Below are 19844 nucleotides of genomic sequence, written 5' to 3'. Positions count from 1 at the left end.
TTTTTGTGTTTAGTAAAATAGCTATTTCACTCCAACTAATACCAGTTATTGATTATTAGCTATAGGCAAGACTCAAACGGGTCTCAGAGTTTCTCTTTTGTCCTTATAGGAAAACAGTTTGTCTGTGTTTTCTCATTTTAATTAATTTTCCATAATGAACATTATTGCTGTGGCATTTATTCATTCAGTAAACACTACTGAGGATTTCTAGGCATCAAAGACCTTGTGCAGCACTTTGGAGTAACAGACAAAATATCAGTGACTTAAACAAGACAGAAAAGTATTTCTCTTTCCTATAAAACCCTGCGAGGAGACAGTGTAGAACTGGAGGTGTGGCTCCACAACTCCACAAGGTCCTCACGCACCCAGAACTCTTCTCTTGCTTTACGCGGTCTCATTTCACACAATCACTTTCTGATCCAACACGGCTGCCCAGGTCCAGCCATCACACACACATTCAGCTAGTGGGAAGGAGGACAACACAGGATATGCCTAGCTGTCTTCTTTGGAAGTTCCTGGAGGCTTCCAGGTGGATACTGCCATTTACACCTCATTGGGCAAATCTTGGTCAATACGTATTGTTTTAAGGATGACTAAGAAAAGCAGTTTTTAATCTGAGTAGTCACGTGCTCAAAAAAGTGGGAATTCTATAAACATAGAAAAGGGAATGATTTAAAGAGAGAACTATCAATCTCTAACAAGCACTAAAAAATATGTAGGGGTGTTTCATTCAAGTCAATTTAATTCAACAAACATTGATGGAGCCTCTAGCACATGCCAGGCACTGGTAAGAAAGGTGTAGGCAGGGCCTGCTAGGCAGGCCTTCACCCCATCGTGCTGCTCTCCCTCTGATGAAGCAGCCATTCTTCTTTTCTTTCCCATCCGATTTGGGTTTGCAGAGATAATAAAGGTATTAAAAGTATTTTCCACTAGCAGTTGTTGCTTAATGCTGAACTTTGAGGGTAAATAATTGTTTTACTTACCTGACATTTAAAGGGGCATCCTAGACTACAATTACCTTTAGGATTTGAGTGTGAATCATCAATCAGTATCAAATTGCTCAGATCCAGAACCACAAAATCTTAAAACTAGAATGGTTTCAGAAGCTACTCAGTCCACCCTGCTCATTATACGTAGGAGGAGGACCTGACTGGTGCCGGAGAACGCCTGGGGTTTGTGGTCCTCTCCAGGCCCCCTGCCTCCCACCACTAATGGGAGCACTAGTGTCCGGCAGAGGCCAGCATAAAGGGCAATCCCAGGCCTGTGTCACATGTCAAGAGGCAGTGCCAAGGGAGGTTATAATTGATGCTTCATCCTGCTCTTTAATCCCCAGGTGGCTTGTTCCAATTCTGCAGATACATATCTCTGAGCCCTGCTGGAGGTAAAACTTGCTCCTCATTACCCATCTCCTTCTACCTCTCCTCTCCTCCTCTTCCTCCAGCCACCCATGCCATCATCCACCCCTTCAACACTTGCCTACCTGTCTTTATATCCATCCTTGGGTGCAGGGGCAAGGGGCAGAACTTCTCCGCACCAGCCAGGTCAGTGTGTCCTGAGTAGGTGGGCTGAGTATAATTTGTTGCCCTAAGAGTAAACAATCTGGTGGTAAGTGATTGAGTGGGTGTATATAGAGAAAATTACTCATGTCCTTCTCACTTGGGCTGAAGTTAAGCCAGGAGGGCTGGGGATTAGCCTCTCCCTGGCGTACTTGGAGGCTAACTCAGAGATGCTCCTGATATCTTCCTTGAGCAGGTTCTGGTCACACAGCCTCCAGTCTTCGATCCAGTTCCATGGGGGTCCCCACCCAGCCTGCCGCTTCCTCAGGCACCTTTCCTGTAGCTTCTGGGTCCTCATGTGCCAGGGCATGTGGAAAAAATGAGTCCTTTCCTTGGGCCCATGTGGGCCTCAGCTTTCTCGGAGTGCAATATGGGAGTGGAGTGCTCAGAGTTCTCCCTCCTGTGCATGAACAAACCGGAGTTACAGATGGGGTAGTGGGATAGAGAGGAATGGAAAAAGACCAAGGGAGCATCTCAACCCAACAGGCTTCCCTGGTGGCCCAGATGGTAAAGAATCCCCCTGCCAAAGCAGGAGACTGCGGTTCAGTCCCTGGGTCGAGAAGATCCCCTGGAGAAGGAAATGGCAACCTGCTCCAGCATTCTTGCCTGGAGAATTCACAGACAGAGGAGCCTTGTGGGTACAGTCCATGGGGTTGCAAAGAGTCAGACACAACTGAGCAACTAACACTTTCACTCCAACGGAGGCAAGATGAACCCTCTTCCCACCCCACATTCTGGAAACTGATTCTCAGATGTTTCTGTGATCTGGATTCATCTGACTCAAGGTCCCAACTGCTTGGCACAGGGTAGGGGTCACTCAGGGCTGTCAATACTCTGAACCATCCTTTTTTTTTTTTTTAACACACACACACACACACAAGTCGCTCGGTCATGTCGGACTCTGCGACCCCATGGAGTGTAGCCCACCAGGCTCCTCGGTCCATGGGATTTTCCAGGCATGAATACTGGAGTGGGTTGCCGTTTCCTTCTCCAGTGAACCATCCTTTAATCCTTTGGGGCAGGGGTGTGCAATGGGGCTTAAATATTGGGGAAAGGACTGGGTCTGTTTTGCTCCATAAGGAGGCAGAGAAAGTCCTGCTTGAGATGCAGAATCTCCTTTCTTCACCTGCTTTTTTGTTCTCTGTGTGTGTCTCCTGCATTTCAGAATTCCCCATGGAGAATCTACCTGGAAAAGAAAAAGCAAATATTCAAGAAGTAACGATGCTTCCTGGAAGTTAAGATAGCATCGCCTCACCTGGGGGCACTGTCCTTATTCGGGGAAGAAAACGGAGGGTTATTATTGGTTACAGACTGTGGGTGGCCTATTTCCTTGCAAGTCATTCTAAGTGGAAGGCCTAACTGCTTCAAGCTATTTTCCTTGAATTCATTTGCAAAAAGTGCTCCCAGAGTCTCCCTACAGAGAAAGAACACACCATATTATTTTAAAGAGAAAGGAAAACCCAGCCTGAGAATTCCTGGTCCCCTAGCCTTGCCTTCCACACTCTCGATCACCCTTGGCTGCCGGCCTGCACCAGGAAGGCTGTGGTGGGGGAGGGCAGCCTCCCTTTCCAGGCACCATGTGGTTTTACTCTTCCAGGGCATAGGTGGAGGGTAAGCAGCATACCTAGACCTGTCTCCTCAACAGGACGGTCCTGGTCTCGGGCGTTTTGGATGTTACTGCGAGTGACAACTATGTCCACAAAAATGGCCCCAGGTTACAATATCCAGAGTCCAGGAAGGCCCTATGGCCAGAGGTCCATTTGGCTACCTTGAGATCTATCCTCAGGGTCATAGAACAGCCTCAGCTGGGGTCCCACTGAAGCCTGAACTCTGACTTTTTCTCCTTCCAGTGTTGATTCCCTATTAGGAAACTAGTTTTTAAGGAGGTGGCAAAGAGGAATGAGACTTGGTCGGTGAATCTTCGTTTTAGTCTGAGAAATGAGTGAGGATCTATTTCAGGTCATCTTATCTCACCTTCAGCCTTAACAAGAACTGGGCATCCCATTGCAAAGGTGGAGGAGACATTATTTATCAAAAGTTCTCTTAGGGAAACACAGGTATTTATTTAGAAGCAGGTGTCCACAGAATGAAATCCCACAGTTAGAAGGAAGCTGCAGAAGGCGATTCCCAAATTGATCCAACAGTTCTTGTTTTGTTTGGTGGTGGAATGGGGATGGCTAGGAAGAGATGGATGGAAAAGGGCCAGTGAGAAAAATAAGCTCTCTGAATTATCCCACATCTTATAACAAATAAACTCACCAAAAGCTCTGGGTAAGTGAACATCTGGTGCAGAGGCTCAGTTTTGCCAGGGAGCAGGCACACATAGCCTGCACTCATGGAGGACCCAGAGGCAGAGGCTGGTGGTGGTGGGGTGGGTGGGGGGGATGGGGTCACAGACATTGGAGTCTTATACTCGAATGGGCCCCAAGATTGATCACGGGGCTAGGGATGGGTCTCAGCCAAACAAGTTTAGACCTTATGATGTAAAGGTCGACATCTATCCTAAATAAGCAAGTGAGTTTGGAATGAAAAGCAAAATCAGCCTGTATTTTCCTTTTTGTGCCACTTGAGAATGTCACCGATTTCAAAGCCACAGGCTTTGGGCTGTGTGTTTGTGCTCGACAATGAGTATCCAGCACTCTGGAGGGAACACCACTCCCGGCTCATCATGTGGGTCACATGACACAGGCACCCCTTTTGCCTGTCTCCTAGACTGAGAACTCTCAACCTGGGAGCGAACACTTTGTGCCTCCAACACTCCCCAGGGTGACTTGGGTTTCTTTCTGAATCTTATAGGGCTCCTTTGCCTTTATCTCAATTCCACCTCCCCCATGGTTGGGTTGGTGTGTCTTAAATTCTTTTGGTGCATAGTATTGCCCAAGGTTCCTATTTGGATGAAGATCCTGATTCAGTAGACCTAGGTGGTCTGAGATTGCACGTTTTAACACACTCCAGGTGAGGCAGTGCTGCTGGTCAGTGGACCACAGTTTCAGTACTGACCCTCTGGATTCTGGTTCATTCTCTCTATCCAATGGGTCCTCAAGAGATCTGCATAAGAGTCCCCTTGGTGGGGAGGTGGGGGCACTGGTGGCTAAGCCCCAAGCAGCCCAAATCTAGGGAGGATACCTGGCAGCAACAGATTAATAAAGTCCCAAATGATGTTCCTGCAGACAGATGTTGGTAAGCAGCTGCTCCAGGAGCAGAAAGACTCACAAAGCCTGGGACAGAGCCGGGGTCACAGTGGCCCACAGATTTGTGCTGCTGCTATGTGCATGACTTTCTCTTTCTGGGCCTCCAGCTTTGGCTCTCTGACTCCAGGAAACAGGAGATCATCTTTGTAGGATGGCTTCAATAAGCAGCAGTTCAAGTCTTGACATAAAGAAGACTTCCAGGGAAATGCCACCTAAAAGAAAAATCACCTAGGAAAGCATTGGTGGGGAGATGGTGAGGAAGGACTCTCCCCTGACTTTGTTCCATGGAGCATCCCTGGAAGGCTGAGGGGAATCCCCCAAGCCTTCACTGAGGGCATGAGGCTGGTGAAGCGGGCAGAGCTGGCCGGCAGGGCTCTGGTTGCTAACCAAGGATGCTGCCTTGGGGCAGCGCCAGCACCCTCCGTGGTGGACACAGCACCTCCCAGAAGATGCACCATCCCACAGGGCATCTAGCGCAGCAGACCTGGCCCTGCCCCAGCCCTCAGCAGAGCATGCATGCACTGGGCCCCACAGTTGAAACTGCAGGTGACAAATCATGTAGGGACCTGATCGCATGAGCAGACGGTGTGGTCCCCTTGGCACTTACATCTAGCGGCTGCTCAAACTCTAGAAAAAGAGTGAAATTAGAGTGTAGTTACACCACGCTTGCTTCGTATATTCATTTCTCATGTCAAGTGAGAAATGTCACCCTTAACCAATGGTTTTATCTTCCACGAAAACTGCCTGCCTGCCCAGGGTGGACCTGCAGATGATTTCTACTTTCATTTTAATAATGACCCTAAAGTCATCACCATCTCCCATAGCAGTGATGGTGCCCCTTGCGTGTGAAAGGACTTGCACTTTGAAAGAGCAATTCCACGGCGCCAGATCCACAGAGACCCCGAGCCGCCTCCCCACCCGCTTCCGCCCGCTTGAATACACAGGGTGCCTGCCAGGTGTGGTGGGCAATGCAGAGAGGGAGGCAGCACCTGGCATCGGGGTGTGCACGGCGAAGTGCAGAGACAGACAGGCACTTAGAACCCCTGTCGTGAGTGCGATGAGGGTGGTGCAGCAGGAGGGAAGCTTCCTGAAGCCACGAGGCCTGCACTGAGCCCTGGAGGCTGAGCAGGAGTCTTATAGGGAAACACACCAGGGCTGGAAGGTCTCTCCCACTCAAGGAACTAGAAGCAGCCAGCAATGCTAATGCTGAGGCTGAGGACGGCATAGGCTTAAGGAGGTGAGGATGAAAAGGCAGGCAGGGGCCAGAGCAGGAAAGGCTTCCTATGTCCTGCCTAGGGGGTTGGCTCCCACCACTGCCAGCAGAAGCACCTGTAAGGCCTTATGCAAAGGACCCTTTAGGAGTGGGTTCTGGAGGAGGCACAGGCAGGCCTTGCGTAGCTGCCCACCTGGAGAGGGAGGCCTTGGGATGTGCCAGCTCTGTGCTGTGCTAGCAGACAAATTCTTGCACACTTCAGTGCTCGTCTCATTATAGGTCAGATCCTCCACTACCCTTCACGCCCCAGTTGGTATTCTGAATGGATCTAGAGTCAGCCATCTGTCTGCCATGGAGGAAGTAGAACTAATGGAACGCAGCCATCAAATTCATTTTCTAACCATCAGTAGGGAAAATACTCACCACAATTAGAGAAATGGTTCATACCTAAGAAAATATTTACCTAAGAAAATAGAAAATTGACATTAAAAATAATCAACAGAAAGACAGGCAAAGGACATGTGTAAACAATAATTTCAGATAATATATAGAAGCACAAAGACTACAAATGAATATAAAATAAATACACAAGAAAAATATTTAATTCTATTAGTGATCAAAGTCATGACCATTTAAGCAAAGAGTTGCCACTTACCATATATCAAATTTGCCATATTTAAGAAGTAAACACCCAATTCAGTACTGAGTGGTGAGGTACACTCTCCCCAGCACAGCTGGGGGCTTGTAAACTGGAGACTTTTAAGAAAGCAACTTGGGAAAGTAAAACCAAAAGCCATGACAATTTCTTATTCTGTGATTTTGCTCTCATGAATTTCTCTTAAGGGAATAATAAGGCAGCAGATATATTCTCAAGGACACTGCCATATTAAATGGTGGGCCCTAAATGTAGAAGTTGAGTGTTTGAAAAAACAAGATGAAACCAAGAAACACAAAAAGTCATCTCTGAGGAAATATCTCAGGTCATGGGACAGGACAAAGGGGAGGGCAGGCCACCGGCCACCAGCCACCAGCTCATGCCTCAGGAGAAGTGTTTCCCAAACTGTGTCCCCTGTAGAGGTGGAGCAGTTCAGCCAGCCTGGACGTGTAACTCTCAAGGGATAGGAGCGGTTCTGAAAGCCTGGCACAGTGACACTGAGTGCGGTTGGGGTCAGCCCTCGGCCCTGCTAAGGGGCAGACTCTTTCCAGGGTGCGATTGGGTTTAGACAGTATTTATTAGGCATGTGCTGGGTGCTGGCAAACCTATGGGGCAGGGGGCTTGTCTGTTTTTCTCACAGCCATAACCCTAGAGCCTGGAAGAATGCCAGCCAGACCAAGTTCACGGTCAGCACAGGGTGCATGGGCCTGAAGCTTGCATGATTTGGAAGAGGCTCTTTAAGAAAAAGAATTCAAAACTCTTTGAAAAATTGGTTCCAGATAAATTATTTAGCATGAGAAAACAGTAAATTCTAAGCTTAAAAGCCTACAAAGGCCACAAATATACAAGATACAGGAAAATAGTATAATCATATTAACTAGCTGACTGACTCATCTCTAACATTCACACAGACCAGTTTTATTTGGCTGTACCGGCTCTTAGTTGCGGCACGTAGGACCTTTAGTTGCGGCATGTGAACTCTTAGTTCCAGCATGTGGGGGTCTGGTTCCCTGACCAGGGCTTGAACCGGGAGCCCCTGCATTGGGAGCACAGGTCTTAGTCTCTGGACCACCAGGGAAATCCCACCGCCACGTGTTTTGAGGCTGTGGCTCCACATCTCCCAGGACTGGGCTCAGTGAGGCTTCTAAGGGTCACAGTGCAGCCCTGGGGCTACACGGTGGCCTCGGAACCCTGGCTGGTCAGCAGAGGGCAGGGTAAGAGGTCAGGGTCAGAGCCAGCCATGTGATGAATGGTGATGATGGGGGCAACCAAGTACATAAGCCCCCACCCCCAACTCTAACTTAAGTATCCCTGTCTCAAATCCCACCAGCCAGGCCCCAAATTACCAGCAGCCATCCCCATCATATATGAAAGGAAATGCACTGGGAAAGTTGTGGTTAAAATATCTCACTTGGCAAATTTTACCAAAACCTATGACTTTCTGAAAGTGTCACTAGAATCCCTCCTACAGCCTCGATAGGGAACAAGGTGACGGGTGGTCCCCAAAGTGAAAGGCCACCTCTGTGCTTAGTAAATATGTGCTACTTTGAGTAAAGGACACTGTGACCCTGTGATTCATAATGAGAAATACTCATTTGGTCTTTGTCCCTGTTTGTGACTCACAGCTCTTCAAACCCTTGGGATTTCCTGCGCAGTAAGAGCCACAGAAGCATCTTTTGTTCTGCTTGGGCTCTTGTCCTCTGATCCACAAGGTGAAATGGGTGTCCTGTAACTCACAGAAAGCTCCTTTCCACCACTGCTAGGCTGATGTCAGTGAGGAGGCCTTTGGAAGTGCCTGCAGATGGGGGCTGGTTGCCAGGGGAACCAACCATGAATAGAGGGCTGCAACCTTCAGCCCCATGCCCTGACTTCCTGGAAGGAGAGGGGCTGGAGACGGACTCAGTCACCAGTGGTCCATGGCTTGATCGATAGAGTCTATGGAGTGAAACCTCCATAAAACTCAAAAAGACAGAGTCTGAAGAGCTTCCAGGTTGGGGAACAGTTAGTGATCTGGTAAGAGTGGTGCCCTCATGGAGGGCAGAGAAGCTCCATGTCCTTCCCCATGCCTCATTTGCCATCTGCATCTCCTCCATTTAACCATGAATATTGATTGGAAGGACTGATGCTGAATCTAAGCTCCAATACTTAGCCAACTCATTGGAAAAGATCCTGATACTGGGGAAAACTGAAGGCAGGAGAAGAGGGTGACAGAGGATGAGACGGTTGGATTGCATCGCTGATGCAATGGACTGAACTTGAGAAAAGCTAGATGATGGAAGGGAAGGGAAGCCTCATGTACTGCAGTCCATAGGGCCACAGAGTCAGACACAACTTGCCAACTGAACAACAAAAAAACCCCAGGAATCTAGTAAGTAAAATGTTTCTCTGACTTCTGTGAGCTTCTCTAGCAAATTAATCAAGCCCCAGGATGGGGTTCTAGGAACCTCCAAATTATAGGCATTTGGTCAGAAGCACAGGTGGCAGTCTGGACCTGTGACTGGAATCTGAAGTCGGGGTGGTCTTGTGGGGATGAGCCTTCAGCCTGTGGGACCTGATGCTCTCTCCGGGTGAAGAGTGTCAGAACCGAGTTGACTCATAGGACCACCAGCTGGAGTCAGAACCCTGCTTGTTGGTGGTGCAGGGAAAAGCACCTCTCCCACTCCTACACCCTGGACTCAGTACTAGATCATCAGAACTGCACCTTCCCTGGAGGAGCTCTTGTTCCAGTGCAGAGACCTGGGACATCTAGTCAAGGATGGATTCCTGAGTCTTCTTGGGCATTGCCTGGGCAGCAGGGACTGTGGAGCTGACCTCAGAGCCAGCCTAGGCCTGGGCACTCAGATGAGGAACACCGTTCACAAGAGGCACTTGCGTTCCCTCATGGCCTTGATTCTTGCTCCAAGGTGGGTGCTCACACTTATATCTGGGAACTCCACCTTCTAGGCTGGGGGCTACTGTTCCTATTTCTTCAATCCATGTGGTGGCTGGAAGGGGAGGTGGGGAGGCAGTAGGTTTGCTGAGGCCTGCAGATTCAGGTTTCTGAGCTCTGAGTGGAAATCAGAACCCTATGGGGACCCTGGATTATAAGGGACAGATCCAAGGGGAGGTATTTTTGTGGACACATGGTGTGGGTTTGGGAACCAAGTTCATTAAGTGGATGGCCATCACACGTTAACTGTAGTGGGAGAAGAGGAGTCAGGGGTTGGGGGACCTGAGAGAGGAAAGCCATGCTGTTTGCTTGTCTCCTCCTGCCCAGTGAACCCAGTTGTCTGACCTGCTGGTAGGAAAGTAATTTCAGATGCACACCTAGAAATCAAGACTCTTCTTCCGGCTCCTGTGAGAGGTGGCCTTGAAGATCCTTACTGGATGGATCCTGTTCTTTGGGAGCTGGATCCACCTGGCTCCTGCATCGCTCCTTGGCTGGGTGGCCGCATCCTCTCTGGGGGCCTCTCCCCACCCTGATCGAGCCCAGGTGTGCCCTCGCTTCCCACAGGACTAAGGGACAGGCTAGAAGCAGATCTGTTGCCCTCTGCAGTTGGACCTCGGTGCCCCCCCCTCCCCCTACTCTGGTTCATACCCGTGAGGCTGTGGTCAATGATAAACTGCGATGCTGACCCAGAACTGCCACGTTCTGTGGGTTGGACTGCAAGCAGCCCCTGCTGGGCACACAAGCCAGCTGTGCGGCCACTCAGTGGACACTCAGCATCTTTGAGGCCCTTCACTCTTCCAAGGGTGAAGTGCTGCTGTTCCAGACCACAGTCCTGGGCACTTTACAAGCTGCCTGAGTTTGTGTAGAATGCCATGGGGCAAGGATTTTGGCAGTTAGAATCAATCAATTCTGCTGGCCACTCTTCAAATGAACCCCCCAGTCAAGTCCACCTTTGTTTCTTTGTTTTCGGATCTGAGAAGCCAGATTGGGACCTTCAGCCACTGTCAGTGAGATGGTACAGAGTCGCCCTCCTGGCCACAATGCCCGAAGAGGACCAGGCTAAAAGCAGCATCAGATCAGAAAGAAACAAAGAAAGAAATCAAGCCATTAGCTTCTTTGGAAGCTGTCTTCTTTTCAGTATCTCAGTTCTTACACATGTCCCAAACTTAGTTCCCTAGCCTCCAGGAAAACTTCTGGTCAGGTGCTGACCATTGTTGTCCTAAAACTCCAAATCTAACTTCAAAAAGGAATTGATCTGAAAATCCTCGATTTTGTATGGGCTTGGCTCATTGATTTTATTTCATGCAAAGCAACCGCTGAAGAAAGACAGACATCTCTTTTGTGTCCAGGGGCCCCAAGCCCCTAGGTGTTTGGAGCTATTTATAAATGTGACACGATGATGCCTGCCTTGGCAAGTGGGTCATACAGAGCATGAAGTTTGGGGAGGTCGGAACAGATACCCCTGTCTGAATCTGGCCATGATGTCATTTACCTTCTAATTCCAGGTGGCTTGCTGCCCGGGGACGCCATCTGAGCCTTTGAGGGAACCAGGGCCCCAAGGGAAATTCAGTCCCTGAGGACCCCAGCTGGTAGGTTGGAGAACTCTGTACCTGTCAAAGGCAGTGGTGTTGGGAATGCTCCAGTACTCGGTTTTCTCAGTTTATGCCCTTGGAGCAGTCCTCGCGTATTTTAATGGAAATCAGGTTTCCCTCTGCCTCACCATGCTCTGCCTTGTCCTTTCTAGGCAACAGCACAACCCAGGGCAGAGCATGATGCTTAAACCACCCAGACCCCAGGCCCAGAGAGTCTACAGCTGAGCCTTCTGAAGATGCTCCTAAATGTCATTTGGAACCCCTTTTCTTTGGTGATTTTGAAGAATCATTGAGAATAGTAGAAATCAAACAAAAAAGTACGAAAAGCATTTTTAAAGGAAATTATAATAGATCCTAAGAAACTGTATGTCTGCCTGGCATTGCTCCCCAGAACACTCCTGGGATTGATTGTTGAATGATTTGTGACCATTACGAAACAGACACAGTGACGGCTGTAGGTCTGCACTAGTTCAGAACTTGCAGGTCACACCAACCTCACACCCCAACTTGTTTAGGTAGTGCTGCTCAGCTAATGCCTCAGAGGAAGCCCAAGCAGCATTTTTGCAATTTCATAAAATATGAAATATAAAGTATGAATTAGATCAGATCAATGAATAAAATACCAACCAAGATGAATGTGGACTTCAGATTTAAAATTTTAAATATGAAAAAAGAAGGAGATATATGTATATATATAACTGATTCACTTTGCTATACATCTGAAACCAACACAACATTATAAATCAACTATAATAAAAATTAAAAACAAAACAAAACAAATTTTAAGTTTGGGAGAAACATCTTGGTAATTCATGTGAAAAATAATTGGAAAGTTAAATAAACCACAGTGTTATGTGATCAAAACACATGCACAAACCTGCCCTGCCTGCCTGGAGGAGCTGTGCCCTCACTGAGAGAAGAGAGTCCTGACCCCGCAAGGCAGGTCCTGGCAGACCAGAAGGACAAGCACTCAGGGTCTCTCTGAGAGGCAGTGCAGGGCTGGAAGAACGAAGGCCTGCACTGAATTAGGGACAACTCAGAGCTCGCTCAGGACAACAAAGGAGTGGCTCCAGGTGGAGGGGGCAGAGGGGTCGTGTTTGCATGTCCAGGTGGTTGACCTTGGCAGACGCATGGTCAATAGACCCCTACCAGCTTCCCTACATTTTCCTCTGCAATTGGTTGAGTTCATGTGACCAAATCTAAAAATGATGTACGTCACTTCAATGGCCATGGATATTAAGAGTTGGTGTGTCTCCTCCATTCCTGTGAAATTATAGAATATACACATATACACACACACACACACACACACACACACACACAGAGTCTCTGTCCTTGGTTCCAGGCATAGAACTCCTAAAAGCCACATAATTTCCCAAATGATAAGAACAGTTGGAGTATCTTTTGTTTCTCTATCTTTGTCTATTTTGGACTCCTTTTTCCTATGCTAACTATCTAACGTTCCCCCCTCAAGAGACAGAGCTATCCTGAGAAATCTTATCCCCAGAAACTTAATTTTGGAAGCATTCATTGGAATAGCACTCATTTGTAGTCTGAATAGGTATCTGAGATCTCCCAGGGGCTCACAGGTACATTGAGTGTCCTCTTCTGTTTTCTTCCACAGCTTGACTCGTGAGTAGTGAATCCCGGAATCCCGGTACCTTGACTGCTGTGGGGGTAGAAAGTATTACAGGGTAGGGGCCCTTCCATGTGGGCTGGAGTTGAGCCTTTGGGGACATCTTTCCAGATTTTAATAGGACTTGAGTCCCTGGACCATATAGTGGTGGCTCTTTAGAATCTTTTGGGTCCTGGTTGACACCCAACATGTGTATGTCTTGTTGGAATTGCCTAATGGCCATGGTATAAGACGAGAGGGTCTGAGCCTCTGGATCTAAGAAGAGGTTATTGACACAAACAAAAGATTTCCCATATAGCATCTCATAAGGACTAAGACCAACCTGTTCCTTAGGGGCAATACGGGTGCAGAGGAGAGCTATTGGTAAAGCCTCCTTCCATCCCAGGGAGGTCTCCTGGGTTATCTTTTTTATTGATGATTTTAAGAATTGGTTGGCTCTTTCTAGGTTTCCTGGAGACTGAGGCTTCCAGGCACAATGGAGGTAATAAGTAATGCCCAGTGCTTTAGAGACCCCTTGGGTGACCTTAGAAGTAAATGATGTCCCATTGTCACTTTGTAATGACCTGGGCAGACCAAATCTCGGAATGATTTCATGGAGCAGTTTTTTTTTTTTTTTTTAACCACCTCCTCAGCCTTCTCAGTCTGGGTGGGAAAGCCTTCAGTCCATCCTGTGAATGTATCTATCATGACTAGTAGGTACTGATACACTTGAGAAACTGGCATCTGGGTGAAGTCCATCTGCCAGTCCTCTCCTGGTCCCATGCCGTTGGACAGGCTGGGCCAGCTGGGGTCTTCAAGCTCCTTGGGGGTTGTTTTATTGGCAAGTGGGACAAGAGGAGACAGCTTGCCTTATAGTCCTTGGAGGCCTGTTCCTCTGAAGGACCTTTCTGGTAGTCTTTGGAGGGCCTTCTCCCTAAATGAGTGGTGGCATGTAAGGAGTTAACCAACTTCCATTGGAGGTTTCCAGGCAGAAAAAGGAGTCCCTCTTTTGGGAAACACCCCATATGATCTTCCTGAAAGCCCTCACTCTTAGCTTTAAGAGTCTCACCTTCAGTATATGAAGGACTTTCTGGCAAATTAGTCTGTGGAACTAAGGTGGCCACCCCTATTAGGTCATTGTTCTGTAATGCTGCTCTCTTAGCTGCCTGATTAGTGGCTTGGTTCCCTCGTGCCACTTCCATGCTCCCTTTTCGGTGTCCTTCACAGCGGGAGACTGAAACCTCAGCGGGCAGATGGACTGCTTCCGAGTGTAAGGATTTGATCACCATGTTTGATTGGGGACCCGCGGGTGGTCAAGTGGCCTCTTTCTTTCCAAATAGCAGCATGCGCAATGTAGCACCAGAAAGGCATTCTTGGAGTCCGTGTAAATAGCTACTCTTTTTCCTTTTCCCAGCTCTAAAGCTCAAGTCAGGGCTATGAGCTCAGCCAATTGGACTGAAGTAACTGGTTGCAAAGGTTTAGCCTCTGTGGTCTTGAAATTGGAAACTACTGCATATCTGGCTCTTCTTTTTCCATCTAAGACAAAGTTGCTTCTATCAGTGTACCAGATTTCCTCAGGATTGGCCAGAGGATCTTATGACAATCCCTCTTAGGGTTTTGTCCAGTGGTCCAAGGTTTCTAGGCAAGAGTGAAAGGGCAGAGAGCCCTTGGGGGTAGGCAGGAGGGTAGCTGGGTTAAGAACCTCACAAGGGGATATAGTCAGGCCTGGATTTTCCATCAGCAATACTTGATATCTGAGGATCCTTTTGTCACGTGAGTGTATGTTCCTCGGTTCTTTGTCTCGTCACAACAAAGATTTGGAGCGACGGACATTAAAGCCCTCGGCGCGTCACAGCTCTCGGGTCTTAGACAAACCATGCTACAGCTCTTAAGCAAATCAGTGTTACAGCTCCATTTTATTTAGAAGATACCAGGAGAATCCAAGACTCGAGAGAGAGAGAGAGAGAGAGAGAGAGCCCGCACGCACGTGGGGGAGAGAGTCTGTGAGAGAGCGCTTTGGCTCCTCCTTTTATATGTTTTTTCCTCCACCTGGGCCTGCCCTATGCAAATTGGGCTTAGCCAGGAGTGCTGTTTGTTCTGCCTGAAGTCTTCACTCTGGTCCTCGGACCTTCCTTTGACCTTCCTTGTCTTTTAGCCACCGCCATTTTGGACTCCTTTTCCCTATTCTACCTACCTAACACTTTGATCAGACATCCATGAATGGTCTCTTCCATTTAGGAGTTGTTTCATTTGGTGGCTAGTAAAAATAGTTAGTTTACCCCTAAGAGGAAGTTTTAAAACATCTTATATCAGGACTGAAATAGCTGCAAGATTTCGAAGATAGGGAAAGATCTCTTCCTAATAAGGGAGTAGGACACTCAGGGACCACTAGAATCTGGTGGGAAAATATTTGTCCATCCCAGAAACAAAGAAGTGATCAAGTGAATCTTTTTGTAATTGTTTTTCCTCTAGCATCCAAAGTGGTACAGGATTGAGGGGAAAAGGCTCTGGAACAGGAGGTTAGGATAGAGTAGGTAGCCCCTGCATCAACCGAGAAATTCTTGGACTTATCTGCCACATCCAGTTTCACCCTTGGTTCCAGCCAGTGATGGTTATCTGTGACAGATGGGCTGGCTGAAGCCAACCACTTCAGTCCTGTTGAACCATCTTGAGGGAAGGCTTGACACTTGACCTTGAGTTTGTTGTGTCCTGAGGGCAGAGTGCCACCCACTGTCCCAATTGATGACATTTGTAGAAAGCCATTTTAGGAAGACTTGTCACAGTTTGGACACTCTTTGGCCCAATGTCTTGCCTGTCTATAGATTAGGCATTTGCCTCGTGCCTTGTCCTTCAAGAACTTGGGGTTTGCCATAGGGCTTCCCTGGAGAGTGGCCAGCATCTGGACATGCCTTGTCTCTTTCCTTTTCTCCCTTTCCTGGGCCTTGATCTCCCTCTCCTGTTCTGTTATAAAATATATTAGTGGCTGTCTGGACCATCTCATCTAAAGAGGCAGCAGAGTCCTGCTGCTGTAGCTGTTGTAGCTTTTTCCTGATGTCTGGTGCACATTGGGACAGGAATCTGTCCATTAAAATCACCTGTCCCTCGTAAGAGTCTAAGTCCCAATTGGTAAACTTTTGGAGGGCCTCTTTTAGCCTTGCCAGAAGGGCAATGGGGTTCTTGTTGGGCTCCTGAATTATTGCTGAGACCAGGCACAGTTCCACAACTAATGGCCTCCTTCTATTTCCATGGGTGGACGTCCTAAGGGGTGAATCTTTCTGAAGTTTATCTTACCCAGTACTGTTGCAACCCAAGAGCTTGGCATCCCCGGGTCAGGATGCAGATCCCTAGGCAGGTTGAGGCATGACAACTTCCTGGAGATCAAATCCCCAGGCAGGTCAAGGCAGGTTGACCTCTGGGGACCCCTGGACTTGCTAGATCCCCAAGCAGGTTGAGGCATGACAACCTCCCAGGGACCAGATCCCTAGGCAGATCAAGGCAGGTTGACATCCTGGGATCCCCAGGCTGGAGCTGGGGGTCCCCAAGGTCTCCAGCGTGACTAGTGCTGGGTAGGATTAAGGGCTTGTAATCTTAACTCATTGCCAGTTTGTCCACAGTGGATGGGAATAGATACCATGATGTAAATCAATCCAAGCCTGTACCCTGAGACTAGGAATCTGGCGAAATAGCCATAAGGCTTATCCTCTTATTGCTCTGAGGGAATATAAGTCACTGATTTCTTCCCCTAGTCTTCCATAAGAGCAGTTTAGAGTGTTTCCAATGGTAAACATTTCATTGTCATAGACCCAGTTTAGGTGATAACAGAAATAATGACAAAGGAGTGGGTTATCTGGTTCTGTTAGGGGCATTAAAAGTATTTTAATAATAGGCTGGGTGGAGTGATGTTGCCTACAGAGGGGGTCATGGTTGTAGGAGTTAGTAAGTGGCTTAAGCACAAAATAAGAGACAACAGACCAGATGTTCCATAAAAATGGAGTGGGGATTTGATCCAGGGCATATGTTTGTAGCCTTAGGAGAAGGGTGGTAAGGGTTTTGGACCAAATGGCCTACAGTGCTAACTCTTAAAGTGGCAAACATTGTCCTTGGAAGCCCAGTTGCCCTTGAAGAGATGCCACCAACAGATGGACTTCTAGCAGGCATTGTGGGCCTATCACCTACCCTTGCAGGTTCACTGAGAGGTGCTGTTGACACACATGTTGTAGGAAACAGGGAAGATGAAGGCCTGAATCTCTAGAGGGATTGGACATTATGCAGTATTTCCTTCCCAAGGGCCAACTGTTTTCTGGCTGTCCCTCCAGAATACTGTAGAGGCAACATTGTGGGCCCAGATGGGGCTCAGGAAAAGAGCTTGAAACAGGAGGGAAGGGGGCAGGACACAACTTTTGACATAGAATGACATAGCACAAGGGCATAACATAAACCAATTAAATCAAATGGGTCCAAGATGACAGTATTGACTAAAAAAGATGTATAACTTGAGAGTTGCAAGTTAAGTTTTATTTGGGGCAAAATGAAGACTGTGGCCTGGGAGGCAGCATCTCAGATAGCTCTGAGAAACTGCTCCAAATGGCAGTGGGGGAAAGTCAATATATAAGGTTCTGGTGAAGGGGGATTCAATACCATGAAGCTCTCATTTTATAAAAGGGTTTTTGTTAGTCATGAGGATCTGATGTCACCATGAAGGGATTTAGTGCTTCTCTAGATATGAGGAGATGCAAGGATTGAGATCATAAAATCTGTTCCTAAAAACGTCCAACTATCTAAAGACCTGTCCCACCAGATTCCCTGGAGCACAGAGTGCCTCACTCCACCCTGAACTCCCTCAGGGTTGTTGAAGGTCAAAAGCTATAGCAGCATGAGGTTCAATCTCCGTAGAGGCAGATGGCAAATGCCTTTGTTATTCAGTCATTGGTAATGTTCTTGGTAAGTGCCAGTTTGTAGTTGACCGCAGACAAGTCAAATTCAACTAAACCTTGATCCTCAATTTGCAAGCTAAATGACACACCCAGAGGTGCCATGACAGTTCCAAGGCACTGTCAAAAGACCAAGGAGTGGATAGTTTCTCAATTGTTGGAAAGATCCTCCCACTCATTAGGATATGAAATCAGCCAGCTCACAAAAACTAACCACACCACATTTCATGGCCACTGCATACACCCTCTGTGATGGTACACACTCTGTGAACTGTGCTTCTCTCTGAATCCAAACAAATCCACCTCTTATCTATTGCTGTGTCTCACTGAATTCTTTTTGCAATGAGACATCAAGAACCTGAGCTTCATTAGGTCCTGAAACGAGGCACCATCGGTTTTGGCCAGGCTCAAGTCTCAGTTGGACACAACTAAACCTAGCAAGGGTCTGCCGTGTGAGTTTGAGTCCCAATCTCAGGTAAATGGTTTCAAGAACAACTTTTAGAAATGGAAAGATGATGACCTGCCCAATACTTGGTAAACAGTGGCATAGATGGGGAGAGGAGCGGAAGGATAGGAGGAAAAAGCAGTGGGAAGAACATGCTGAGGAACCCCTTTCATAACTTGCTGGAGAAACTGCTAAATGCCTGGTCTGTGGCCACAATTTTCATTGGCCTGATCTGTGGCACAAAGGAGGTTAAGGACAGAAGAACCCTCACCCACTTGGGCAACGGCTACTAAGGTGCAGCAGATGGAGCCTTTGGGGCACACTGGGGAGTAACCCCTTCAAGAGTCCCTCAGTTGCACCCACTGCAACTCACCTGTTCACAGGGGGTTCAAGGAAACAAGAAATGAGAGACTGTAAAGGGATTAGGATTTTGTTAGCCATATGTCCTTCCAGGGGCATAGGGGCTATGACCTCCTACCTTAACTGGAGGTCTTCTGGAATCTGAGACTGAGTTGCCTGAGCTTTCTACCAAGTTTGTTTTTGTTGTCCTGGTTTCCAGCACACAGGGCTTCTTGTCACTTCTGCTGTTCTAGGTTTCCTTTGCATTCAGTTTCCACCACACGAGCTTTCACCAAGTTGGGCTTCTGCTCTGCTTGGTTTCCGCCTCGCTGGGGCTGAGCTGAGGTTGTTTCAGCCAGGTTACATCTGAGACACGGCACCCATATGTCAGGGGAGTATAATTTCCTCGGTTCTGTCTCGCTGAAGCAAAGATTTGAAACAGTGGAACAGTGTTACAGCTCAGTTACAGCTCAGGGTTTTTTTTTTTTTGCAAACAAAGGATAGTACACCCTCAAGGCATGAGGGCAGGCAAAGCCCAAAGGGGAGGCCTCAATCCTGGCTTCCTCTTATATGTTCGTCTCCTTCCCCCTTTGGCCTGCCCTATGCACATTGGGCTAGCCAAGAAGGGGCATGTTTGTTTCACCTGAAGTTCTCACTTCAGCCCACAGATTTTCTTTCGTTCCATTTTTTCAGGCTTTTCTCTTTGTCTTTTAGTCACCACCACTTCGGACTCCTTTTTCCTATTCTAACTATCTAACAATATCATATTGTTAGGGGAAGCACACTGACTGAAATCACCCACCCTGACCAGGCACCATCATAACCATTTGTGTGAGTTATTTTATGACAGGAGGTTTTGGTAAGAAACACAGAACTAATAAGCCACCACTAAGCCACTTCTGGGAGGCTTCCCTGGTGGCTCAGAGGTTAAAGCATCTGCCTGCAATGCGGGAGACCTGGGTTCAATCCCTGGGTTGGGAAGTTTCCCCTGGAGAAGGAAATGGAAACCCACTCCAGTATTCTTGTCTGGAGAATCCCATGGATGGAGGAACCTGGTGGGCTACACAGTCCACGGGGTCACAAAGAGTCGGACACGACTGAGAGGCTTCACTCACTAAGCCACTTCTTTCCCAGAAGAATTTGGGAAAGGTCAAAGGAAGACACCACTGACTACCTCCTAAAATCCTTCTTGTTGGCATCCACCTTGGCTGAACAAAACAATGCATGTTCTACCAGGAAGGACTGAGTCAGAATGACTGGCCAAAGACAACCCAGAAACTAATCCCATCACCATAAAACCCAAGACTGTGAGCCACATGGCAGAGCAGTTCTCTTGGGTTCTCTTACCCTACTGCTCTCTACCCAGGTGCCTCTTCCC

General features: G+C 47.8%; 1 long non-coding RNA gene across 1 annotated transcript in view; it reads right to left on the bottom strand.

The window, feature by feature from the left end:
- Positions 1 to 377: 377 nt before the first annotated feature.
- Positions 378 to 19844, bottom strand: part of LOC138986090 (uncharacterized) — a 50832-nt gene continuing 31365 nt past the window's right edge. The window contains exons 2-5 of the long non-coding RNA XR_011462984.1: positions 18606 to 18886; positions 6384 to 6423; positions 4770 to 4959; positions 378 to 3733 (exon numbers count right to left, since the gene is read on the bottom strand). This is a non-coding gene — a long non-coding RNA (uncharacterized lncRNA). The remainder of the gene's footprint in view (positions 3734 to 4769; positions 4960 to 6383; positions 6424 to 18605; positions 18887 to 19844) is intronic.

Source organism: Bos mutus, chromosome 28 (assembly GCF_027580195.1).
Source record: "Bos mutus isolate GX-2022 chromosome 28, NWIPB_WYAK_1.1, whole genome shotgun sequence".
Taxonomy (NCBI): domain Eukaryota; kingdom Metazoa; phylum Chordata; class Mammalia; order Artiodactyla; family Bovidae; genus Bos; species Bos mutus.
The sequence above is the reverse complement of the archived record's forward strand: the minus strand, read 5'-3'. Positions and strand labels throughout refer to the sequence as shown.